This window comes from Odontomachus brunneus, unplaced genomic scaffold (assembly GCF_010583005.1).
Source record: "Odontomachus brunneus isolate Ranch 3 - 2012 unplaced genomic scaffold, Obru_v1 Obru_scaffold_124, whole genome shotgun sequence".
In the NCBI taxonomy this organism is placed as follows: domain Eukaryota; kingdom Metazoa; phylum Arthropoda; class Insecta; order Hymenoptera; family Formicidae; genus Odontomachus; species Odontomachus brunneus.
This window is the reverse complement of record NW_022639574.1, coordinates 880,734-893,768: the sequence shown is the minus strand read 5'-3', so window position 1 is coordinate 893,768 and position 13,035 is coordinate 880,734.

The window sequence follows — 13,035 nt, the reverse complement described above, 5'->3', positions numbered from 1 at the left end:
ATTTTTCACAAAGCAAAAGAAATTGTTGTTTAGGAAAATAATTGTGTATGCTGACTGAATGTTATCGAGAAATGTCGAAATTAATCACAAACTACCTGTTTCGTTAGTAATGACTACTAGAACTGTTTGCATTGCCATCTAACATTTGCGGGCGGAAACTAAGTTAAGGTCCTAATAAAATAAAGGGTGCTTTCTAGCAACGGAACACAGTCATACACTGTGTGAAACTAGGTCTGTTCTCTTCAAAAAACTTTTTGAACTTATTGTTAGTGTACGTTGGTGTTATAAGTTAGAGTGAGACAAAATATACTTGTTTCATTCTAACTTAGTGCAACGTACACCAATTCAGGAAGTTCTTCGAAAAAGAACAGATTCACTGTGTTACACAGTGTCGACTTGTAGCTAGAACGCTACTTAGTTTTTTTATTTTATTCCTAGAGTACAGGACAGTCACTTTATATAACTTGTTACTAATTTTTCCGGTATATATGCACGATGAATATAGTGTATGTCGAATTGTAATAATAAATAAAATCGCCAGGAGATATTTTTGCTGTAAAAGTTAATATTTTTTAATAAAGATTTTTTATGTATTAGTTTATTTATCAGATATATAGAAGACTGATTAAATTATGTAAATTATGTTGTTACAAAAGATAAAATTAAATGAATATATTTTTTGTAATACTGTTTTGAATATAAATTATATCTTCTATTGAAACACTACCCTTCCAAAAAATAAATAAATGGAATTAAATATAAAAATTGTTGGATTATCGATGGAGTATCGATGGAGTGACATAATAGCATTTTCGGTGTGAGGATAGTTATGATTATGGTATAGTTGTGCGTAATAATGCACTAATCTTTTTTAATTAATAACTAAATATTTATATATAATCATTTGCAAACTAATAGAGAGTTTTTTTGTTTAGTTCGATCTAATATACAAGTATACAGCAGCGAATGTCGCTATCACAGCTTATTTACTGTATGGCGCGTGATTATTTATGAATCTTCTTGTGTTAATAACTCAAAATTTTACATGGATTTGCAAAATGGTAGAGAAAACAGATAAAAAGTATATAAGTCATATTGGTAATTATATTATAAATTTTTCATAAGCACATCAAATTTATTCAAAATACATAAATATATTTTGAATAATAACCTCAATTTAACATTTCAGTCAAGAATTTATATTCTCTTGAAGATAATAAATCTTTTTTTGAGCACACGATAATAAGTTTTTTTAAAATTTGTATATTTTAATTCTGTTACCAAGATAATATTCTTCATTGAAAATAAGCATTGCTCAAAAGAAGAAAAACAAACTGACTAGGAAAGCACAACTTCAGCATTGTGAACGCTAATTTGACGCGTCTCTGTCATTTGTGCGTCTCCGTCATTTGTCATTCCTTTTTCACTATTTCTCTTCAATTAGATGCGCACATGTACGCGTAGGCTACGCGCGTGCATACACCGCGCGAGAGAACGCGAACGCGGGATCGATTTTGACGTATCGTTCTCGACGGACGATCGATCCGAGGATCAAATCAAACGGTCATATTCGCGCGGACGCGCGGCCGAAATTATATTCGACAATTTCTATGCAATTCGGGAGCAACGTCATGACTGTCTCACCGCCGCAATCCAGTCAGCTGGCTCGACATATATGGGACGGACAGGGTGAATATGGGGGTTTTCATTAGGATGGGATTTCGCATGGTCTATATATCCATCGCTGGAGCCCTCGAATACGGGATGGATATGAGCGGCCGCTCTCTCGCTATAGGCACTGTCACGCGGCAACCAAGATCGTCATACAGGGTTACTAGGAGTATCTATTGTCTTTCTCACAATGTGCGACACACTGGAGCAAAGATATTGCCTGTCACCCCCGCATTAAGTCGCGCATCATCAGGCAGGTAACGCCGACAAATCGATAATAAAACAAACACCTCGTTCGCCCCGTTTATCTAGTCTCCGAAATCTATCAAGAGAAAAGGAACGGACAAATGAACTGGAACGTATCACGACGTTAACTCTTTCGCTATTAATTTTGTTTTCTGTAAGCTACAATTTTCTTTACTTTCACTTCATTAAACACACATTAATATATACAGGGTGTTCCAGAACAACCTTCGAAGTAGATTGTAGTTGTAGATTTTTAGTTATTAATTAGATAACATTAATATACTATCGCGAGAGACTATCCGCCAGTATTCTTTAATTAATAATTAAAAATCTATAAAGTTATTAAGAATAGTAGAGGATTTTTTGGTTCAGTTTATAATGTAGTTTTAGCAAAAAAGATTTATGTTTGGCGCCAGAAAGATAGGGTCGGGGCACTGGTCTCATTAAGGTTTTTGGGAGAGCATATTTGCCCTAACAGTAATAAATAGAATGATAGCTAATTTGTCCTAGATATATAAAAAAAGTATTCAATTAAATAAGGTTATTATTAATGATAGGGAAAACACATATATGTCCCCGGACATATACGTCTCATTGGTAGAGAAAGATTTTTATGTAGATGACTTAGAATTTATATTTATCCTATTGTCTACTCTCTTAAAATGAATCAGTCAAATATCACTGAAAGCAGTGAATATACACTGATTTGCAGTTATAAGTACAGCACTGAAAGTGCTCAGTGCTATACTTATAATAGATATCAGTGACTCACTGATTCACTTTAAGAGAGTAAATTATCCTCTACTTCGTCAATGCGCTTGGATACGATTAAGGTAAAACTGCCTCAATGTCTGCACACAGAAAGATATTATTCCATTACTAAGAGAAGTGACAATGAGTGCACGCGTGCGTTACCTATCTATCTTTTGCAATTACATCCTATTACTGATGACGATAGAATATTAGAGACGTCGTAACGGGGTGGTTTTCCATTTCGCTCTCGCGGCTGTCGGTTTTTCTCTTTCCATCTCTGCGCGCCGGCGTATATACGCGCGTGACAATAAATAGCCGAATAATATATAATTAATGACAAATAAACAGTATTGTGCTCTCTGGCGAAATATGTGGTTGGCGTTAATAAATCTCATATTCAGTTGAAAAATCGAATATCATGCCGCGCCGACTGAACTATCGGCGCGGCCGTTCGCGAGGAATGTTTTTCTACAATATGCCATGTACAAATTCGCGTGTAATCGAATGACGCATCCGCAGCGATGAACCTCGTTTCCAACGGACGCCGGGCGAATCGATCACACGCCATCCGATGATCGATCGGCCGAGGACGTCAAGCATCCGGCGGTGCAATGTATTTTGTCATCCGAACAAATATCTCGCCAGTCGATCGAGTGCGAACTTTGTGATCGATCGGACAATCTATTCGGCAAGCGTGGCTGCCGATATGTTGCCACTTGGCAAGAAACCACGCGAGTGAGCGAAACAATCCGTTTCGCTTGAACGGCGCGAAGACATATGTATTGCCGAGCGATCGGCGATTCCGTAATAATTACAGCGATTCGGCGTGTAAGGTAAAAGTACCAATGTCCGGACATAATCCTGAACATTCTTTTTGTGTTTTGTCTTTCAATACAGATATTTAAACTTTCAACATAAAATATATGTACAAGTATTAAATATGTAAATATATTCTATGTTGAAAGTTTAAATATTCGTATTTAAAGTCTAAAACAATAAGAATGTCCAGGATTAGATATGTGTCCGGTACTTTTTAATTGGTAATTGGTACTTTTATCTTACATGAAAAAAAGATTTCAGTTCGCGTAACTGAATGGAGATCAGGCGAAACACTCGCTGACGAAAAATAATACCTCTGTCACTGTGACCGAAAATATTCAGTTGCATTAAATCTCGGTTAAAATAGTTGAGAGCAATTGAGTAGAAACTGCCTACACAAATATTTCGGTTCCTACAATCGAGTTTTTCATCTAATTCCCAGATAACAGAAATTTGATTACACTAACGAAATCGTTTTTTTCCATATACACACGGAGAAATACACATTCAAAGTTTAGAGAGTTTTATAGTAAAAATCACGATAGAATTTTGTAACTGAGAAACACATCGACATTCTGAAATAATTCATTATCCTTTCATTTCATATATGCTATTTATATTTTACATTGAAAGAAAAAATATCTTAAAGTTCTTAGTAAATATTTATTTGATGGGTTTTGTTTATAGTAATATAAAATATTTTTTAAATAAAAAATGTACATTTTCTTAAGACCTTAAAAAAAATCTTTGTTTTTCATGAAAAAGCAATGATTTATTATATTTAAATAAAAGAATATAGATTTAAATAAGTATACTGTTAGTGGCTCTAACAAATAAATATTTACTAAATTTTAAATATTTTTTTTTCTTAGAGTGTGTAGAAAAACCGAAATAAAAAAAACTTGCTGCGTTTCTGGTGAAATTTGTTGTATTCCTTACAATGTTATCAAATCATTTATAATATTAATTATTTGCACATTATTTTCAATTAGACAGTAGGTAAATGTGAGGTATATTTATAGCAAATATGATGCGGTATCATTATGCGGTATTAATGAAGAATTTAAGTCACGGCATTATATTAATTAGTAGTTCATTTCAGCTAAATCTATTTAACTTTCTGAATGTACATAAAGTTGCATTAAATTGGACAAAAATTAATTATTACAGCTATCATTATGGAAGTTCATCGGAACTTATATATAATGTTAAAAAAACTATTTTATAATATAAAACAAACAAACTGTGACAAGCATCGATAAAACAGATTGGTCGAGCAAAAAAAAATAAAAATAAGGCGATTCATTTGAAATCGAGTCGATTATGATTCCAGGTTATCGAATTATTCGAATTTTCGAATTCGAAACTCTTTGATTAAAAAACGAATTGAATCTGCAATAAAAAAAATTCAACTTGAATTGGGGCATAAAGCAACATAAAAAAAGAAAATCTATCATATAATTTTCGACAAAAAATCTCCAAATTTCAAATGTTCTCCAAATTTTTCCCCACACATTTTTCCCAAAAATTCCTCCATTAACATAAAAATTTGGGGAGAAAACCCTGAATCTGAGAACACTGATTCCTCGACAAGATAAGAACCTTATTAACAGTCTATTCCTCCCAAGAAAAATTAAAAAAGTTGATAAGAGAGAAATTTTAAAGGCAAATATAACAATTATGTACTCAATAATACTGTTCGTCTCCAGAATTTTTAATTTAGGTTCCATATAATAATAAATAGAACAGAAACAAAAAAAAAGTTGCCAGACGGAAATAAGATTGTAAGGAGCATTATATTAGACATAGATATCAGCACTTGCGAGATTTATATGAGACTCTAAGACCGGTTCATGGTTCTAAATTATTTACAATCTTTGATTGAGAACACAATTAATCGTATCGCTGAACCATTAGTCGGCTGCTTAACAATATGTCTTGGGCGAAATAAGTACAGATTGGCGAATTATCAAAGATTCATACAAAGATTCATCATTCATAATTATATATTAAATAATAATGGACTATGAGATATATTAAACAACGGTAGATTATGAATGCCAGTCTAAATTTGGCTCAAGTATCCCCTTATTCTCGGTAACTTCGTCAAGCGTCCGTTAATATAAGGTGACTAGACGTCCCGATTTTTCACTTTTTGTCCCGAATTTTTTCCCGAGTGCTATTCAGGACACCGATTTGTCATCATTTTCAATGATTGTCAAATAATTTTCGAATCTTTTTATTCCCCTCTCTCCGCCTCCCGCTTCACACATTTATGTCCCGAATTCAAAACTGGAAAATCTGGTCACCTTAGTTAATATCGTTAATATTTCGAACATAATAAATAATTTCACATACCTGGAAATATATATATACATATATAATGTGTCGCCGCCCGCGACTGTCTTGGATTCTTGATTCAACATTCCGGATGTTTCGTCGTGGGACTCCAATTATTCGCTCATGGCACTGATATTAACATCGACACTAACGTTAGATACGACTGGATGAAAGAAACGTGTGTGAATTAATGCGATGTCAATGACAGATCGATTAAACATTCTAAGGCCCGACGAGAACTATGACTAATATATGGACACGTATTCCACGTCGCAATAGGTGCGTTGTTTGTCGCCTCGAGACATAATGTTTTGATCACGGAGGAAGCACGCGAGGCACGGGAATCCCTAAACAATCAGCAAAATTCTGACCTTGCGTCAGTCGTCCACCGTTATCGCTCCAAACAATGACGCATATAATCTTGATGGCTGAGAGATTATAACAATCAACGCTTTCGAAATATTTCGCGAGTCCCGTTTTGAATTTGTCAAAGCCGTCCGCTTCTCTTCAAAGAGTTATTGCTGTCACGTACCGAACCTAGATTTAAATCTCCATCGCTTCGCAAAGCGTTATTGGATACATATCTGCAATATATATTTGCCTATATAACTCCTTCCTTCTTTTTTCTTTTAAATTCCCAAACCCTATCAAAATAAAAAGTAATGTTGCAACTAGCATGAAGATAACACAAATTAATGATAAGGATACTTATTCAACTAGATACTTATTTAACTTGAAATAATCTAAATGGGACAAGTAGAAACGTATGTTTGTTTTGAGTATTGCACAATTTTATATGCAAATGAAAATAATTTTCATAATGATTTATTCTATTTAAATATAAAATAATTTTATATAGATTTTATATTGTTAATCAGATATTACAATTATAGAATTTTTTGCATACTAATATCAACGTGCGAACTGATTTTATTCAACTTTTTTTAATTAGCTTATTTGGTTGACTAGAAATAATGAAAAGAAATTACGATTACGAAAGAATAAAAGTTGTTATTTTAAATAATCTATTTTAAATGATCTATATGTGTATATATATAGTATATATATATATATATATATATATATATATTATATGTAACTAGTACAGTAATTGACAGGGATACAGTGATTCTATTATATTTTAATCTAGAACAGACAAATTGTTTGCGCGATTAATCGTAAGATACTGAGGAAAAGAAGAAAATTTTGATGAGTTATTGGAATTTTCACAATACGAATTTATTAATTTGATTGAAAGTAGTGGCCTGTAGTAGTATAGCGTGTCAAAAATGTTATTTAGTAAGTATCTCACTTATTAAACCACGTAAGAATGGGGTTATAGAAATATATTTCTGATATGGATTGTATGAATAAGTCATGGATTGTATGAATTTGTCATAATTTTGTCTTGACACGATTAAATGTTGTTAGATACATGCATTCCACTCTTATTTAGATTATATTATTATTGTGTTGACGATTGTGTTGAAGTATCAATGTAAATATTGCTGACTTACGGCGTTTGTTGATAAGCACACATTGATGTTTGTTTCTTTGAATTTATGATGGATATATCGTCTGAGACAACGTGTGAAAGAGATAAGTATAGATAAAAGAGTGTCTAGAAAAACATAAAGATACAGTTAAGCGCTGGTAGTACATCTACGCTGACATGACTCCCTATGAAGATTAAAATGTGCGTCAATCACTGTGATTTTTGCTTATGTAATTTAATAACTTTTTTGTAGTAGGATAAATTTTCCTTTTTCAATTTAATTGTGTCTTATTATATTTTGAAACCCTTAATATTGAAAAATAAATGACAACGCGGAATATTATTCTAGGTCATAGATACAAACATTGAAATTCAAATGTATTCTATAACTATCAATTACTGTATCGTTTATCCTATTACCCTACATATATCATATATCATATTATCACATAATTTTACATATTATCATATATATTCTATCTGCAGTCGAATGCGTTACACATGAACGGTGGAATACTTAAAAATCTACGCATTCTGTATCGCAAAATAAAAGGTCAATGTACGTTATCAACTTGTGAAGATAACAACATCGCTGAAAATTTTATGCGGCACCGCGGAATCCAATCTAACGACACGCACACGCACACAAATATATAAAGAAAAATGTTTCTTTGTATTCAGAATTTCTACTTGTTTGACTTTAATTTGTTTAGCTTAAACAACACTATATTATATCAAACAATTTAGTTTTATATCAAATAACATTTTATTTCATTACATTAAACTATGTTGTTGGATAGAAAAAAAAAACATTACCTAAAAAGAATTTTCAACTAAATAATGTATTATTTGGTTGTAATTTAAATTTTGTTTGACTAAACGAACAATATTCGTTCAAATAAAATCTTGTTAACTCAACAACTTCTTTTTTCTCAATGTGCGATAAAATATTAAAAAACAGATCATCAGTAATGCGGAGAATAAAAAGTTTCTTAAGATTATTTTAACAGAATTACCGAACTTTTTTTAGTAAAATGAGGAAATTAAATAGAACAATTTTTTTTATTTGGATTAAATAATAAAAAATTATTTGAGGTGTTAAACAATCGTATTTATTTATTGAAACATTAGTTTCTTTGGATCATCATAATGAATAAATTTCTTTGAATCCAACAAAATTTATTAAATCTAAAGAAATCTTTTTCTTTGTATACATACGCGCATACACAGAAGCATCGGTAACAGGAAGCGGACTCCTCATCTCCGTTTGAAAGCCGAAGCTTAGGAAAGCGTCACATAGTTGTGCATATTATATTTATAAACGCGCGCGAAGATGGAATAATGGACGAAGCAGTGCGACGAGAGTTGTTTCAAGGTGTATGGTTTCTGTTTACCGGCGCGCGCGCTCGACTCATCCTTGCTCCCGTTACGAATCTCCCACTCTTGTTTCCGCTATTGCTCTCTCCTCTATTTTCGGATTATCCTTCATTTTCCATCTGAGCTTCCGCTCGACATCCGTCGTCTGAATGGAGTCAGTCGCGTAATTTTTCCACATTAACACGCTTCAAGAGGAAAACGTGCAAATATAGTTTCGGAAACAATTTCGAGTTAAAATTTTGATACTACTGTCGACTTCAATATTCTATTCAACGCCTACTTTGATACTTTAATACTTTGAAGCGTATATCAATCCCTTCTGATTTCTATTTAACTTATCAGCTTTGCTAAAAACTCCTCTTTAGAATTTGCGAGGAGTGTTTTGTGTTTTCTGCTATTTAAGATGGTTGTATCATGAAATGGATTTTATAAGAATTCGACGAAATCTATACTATATATTTAGTGAAATATTATCTAACTGCTTGTGCAATTGGAAAAAGATTGATTATTCGAGAAATGAGATATTTGAGACTAAAGTTAACATGCAGAAAATATCGCACTTAGCGAAACGATTACTTTAAAAACGTTAAGTAAATTTCTATGTATATCAAGGCTACCGATCAGTCAGTCAAAAATTCCGCGTTGACGGTGATGACATGATTGTAAATAGCGAAATGATGAACTATTGAGCAAGAAAATAGGTTTGTTTCCGAAGAATTTTACTAGTATAGACTATTACAAGTTAGAGTGAAAGAAAGTGTATCTGTCTCTCTATTTAACTTATTGCACCAGTGCAAAAGTTAAATCGAAAACAAACAGATTTGATGATGTAAGCAGATGATCAATTTACTATAAATCACAGCATTATATTGAGTATGTATGTCACATGTGATACAATTGTGCAAGTGTGGAAATGCTGCTGATATTGTGTTCATTGTGGTATTATAATATTTAATGCATATAAGTAGTTATTCAGTCATATTCGGCACGAAGTCGCACAGTTGATTTTCTGTCAAAACGAAGTGATTTGTTACATTTATTTTGCAATAGTTTTTTTGGCAGAAAAAGAGTATCCGGAGCATTTCGCAAGTCTGTGGAACAGATTGCAAATGTGATTTTAATGATATATCTTTTTATTTAACCCTTACGTGATTTGCAGGAATTTTAGGCATCGTTTTCCTCGCTTCTGACGTCATCAATCCAATATGGCCGCGATGACTGATCTTAGGAATCTTAGAAATGTACTGATTCTTCAAAATATAAATCTTGAAAAGTTCAAGTCGAAAGTAAGGTTAGAATTTGAACTCGTAATCCGCGTCATAATGAGGGAATATGATCGAAGGAGTCGCGAGCTCCTTGCAAGGCGGAAACGCACGCATGCGTGTTTTCCCTGAGCTGTTTGTTTTCGCGACAACAAAGTTGAAGGTTTATCCCGGAAGCACGACGACGGCGACGGTATTTTTTTTCCTTCGTCAGCGATGTTCCTCCTCTTCGACTTCCGGCCTTTGTTCTCTCCAAAGGCAGGGAAGGCGACTCTTAACGAAGAAATTAAAGGCGGCACACGCGAAAGTACTCTGGGTTTTGCGTTAAACTTTTACGATGCACTCACGGATAAAGCTGCGCCCGGCTTCTTTTTGCTCTACGGATCTGACTCGTTAAACCGATTTCGTTCGAGCTACATCATTTCGTTATTAATGGAAGGTCGACTCCTTTCTCGCTGATACTGCAATGTCTTTAATTCGTGCACTAACTCGTTTTGGGGAGATTACGTTCTGATTAAAGCTCTTCCGGAACGAAACGCTCCGGACGTTCCGAGTTTTTTTATCAAATCGCGTAATACACACGTACTAATTATAATTAAACGCGAAAGCTCTTAAATAAGTTACGTCGCTGCGCTTGTGTCTGTGCAGTTTACCAAACGAATTCGTCATCACAAGATAAAAATTATTATTTTTATTAATATTATTAAGCTTTATCGAGTACTTTTGTACATATAAGTTATAATACACGTCGTAAATTGACATCGCAATAATTTAATGAAATAATAAATATAATGCATTCCAATCTAACCACATTTTCGCTACTTTATAGTAGACAGTGGCATTTTTTCTTTTTTTCATATGATTTAGATTTATATGTATTATTGTCAAATCTGCATCGATGAAAATCATCTACAGATTTTTCGATTAATGGTAAGTAATTTTAATCAATTTTCTTCTAAACAAAAATATAATAGATAGAAATAATTGTCAACGTCAAAGTATATTGAATATTGAAGTATATTGAAATATTGAAATAATTATTGCACACAGTTATTATTTACTTAATGAATTAAACAGAAACGGGAGGTACTTGGTGAATTAACTGTAAATACGTGTGTTTTTTAAGCGTGTTGCTATTCGGTCAGTCAAAAAGTTCGGTGCAACTTCAAACCCTAACATGACTTTGATGCATTCGATGAAAAAATAAATTAATCATCAATCAAATAATCGGCATCGTTGGCTGCAATCCTTTATCCTTCACTTCCTTCTGTTTTTGCAGTAAAACAGCTATTTGCATATATAACATTTTTTGTCATTGACTAAAAATCATATCAAACTTTTTGACTGACTCAATATATTATTGTTCATTAATTGTTCCGAAGGAAACTTGGAAACCGAGCAAGCCATGTGTGTTATAATGCAAAAATAAATTAGGCAATCCTTATTTCGACTCTTGATAGTTCCGAGAGAAGACCATCTGCTTTTAAATCGTAAATTACGGAGACATTTACGCGTCTTCAACAGGATGTGTTACGATCTATAAACGTTTATTGTTTTCAGTTTAAGTATCTCTTTTAAAAGCAACGTAAAATGAGCTCATGTAAACATCATAATGTTCTTTTCGACTAACGTGTTTCGCAAAAAAAAACGAGATATCGCGCGCATTTTCATAAAAAAATTAATTATAATTAGCGAGATATTGATTTATTTCGACCTCGTTTAACACGGAGAGCATTTCTGATTGTGTTACTACACACTTTTTAAGTTTAGGAAAATTTCGTTTTTTATGGGTTTCTTATTTCTCAATAAGATTATCCATATCTCGCGGATAGTATTCCTCTTCGCGTGGCGTATCCCGAATTTTTCATTATTCTACATGAGAACTCATAGACATGATTATTGTAATATGTATGAAGCAAGTGATAATAGAAACTAAAATATTTGTTTAATTATATTTATGTGTATGTGTAAATATACTGCACTAAATTAATCATGAAATTTGCATTATATAATAATATAAGTTTTTTTGTTGTATTGATGCTGCAATAAATTTAATAAAAGCCATAATCAGATTTCCGTATTACGTTTTACAAGACACATTGTTCTAAGTATATATTTACCTTTTTCATATGCTTATCGTATTCCAAGTTCATTATTCTATGACAAATATGAATTCTATATGGACAACTTATAAGGGATGCAATGTTTAAATGGAGGAAATTTTATAGTGAAAATTACTATAGAATTTTGTCATTGAGAAATAAATTTACTTTCTGCAACAATTTATTTCATATATGCTACATTCAGGAAAAAAATTAGTAGCAGGAACTAAAATATAGCTGTCGCGGCTGAACTTGTATTAGTAAGCTTGTACCACATAATCTAAACTTATACATTTCGAGATATAACAGGATTATGCTATTATGGTTTTACAATGTTAAGTTGCATTATTCCTTATCATATGTTATGCTTCAGAAAATTGATACCAAATATTATTAAACTAAATAATGGTTGTTATTAATATTTTAGTAAGAAAAGAGTATAATTTTATTGTTTTATAAGAAAAGTAATATTACTAAATAATTATAAGTAATTAAATTATAGGTAATGCAAAAAATGTATTTTTATATATTGCATGTTTTAATGAGTCACTTTTAAAACTTTTTAAAATTAGTGATTGGGAAATAAACAAGTTTTATGGAGTATCCCATTTTAGCCCGCGTAAGAAGCATAACGTTAATTCACGCTTTCAATTAAATAATAATTTTGTTCTTTTAAACAATTTTGTCATAGTAAAACTTGTGTTTTTCTTATAGTGGATATAATTCAAAGAATATTTTAATGCAAAATTAAGTCGATTTATTTATTTTTAATGTTTGAAATTTGTTTAAATCTTAGAATCTTCATTATGCTCCGGGTTATCCTATATGCTTTTGGCAGCCATAAATATTTTTAATTTTTCTCACATTTTTTTTCAGTAAGGTAAAAGTAACAATGCCTGAACACTGTCTTTGTTTAATCTTTAAATACAAATATTTAAACTTTCAAATTTTAACATAAAAAAAAAATATA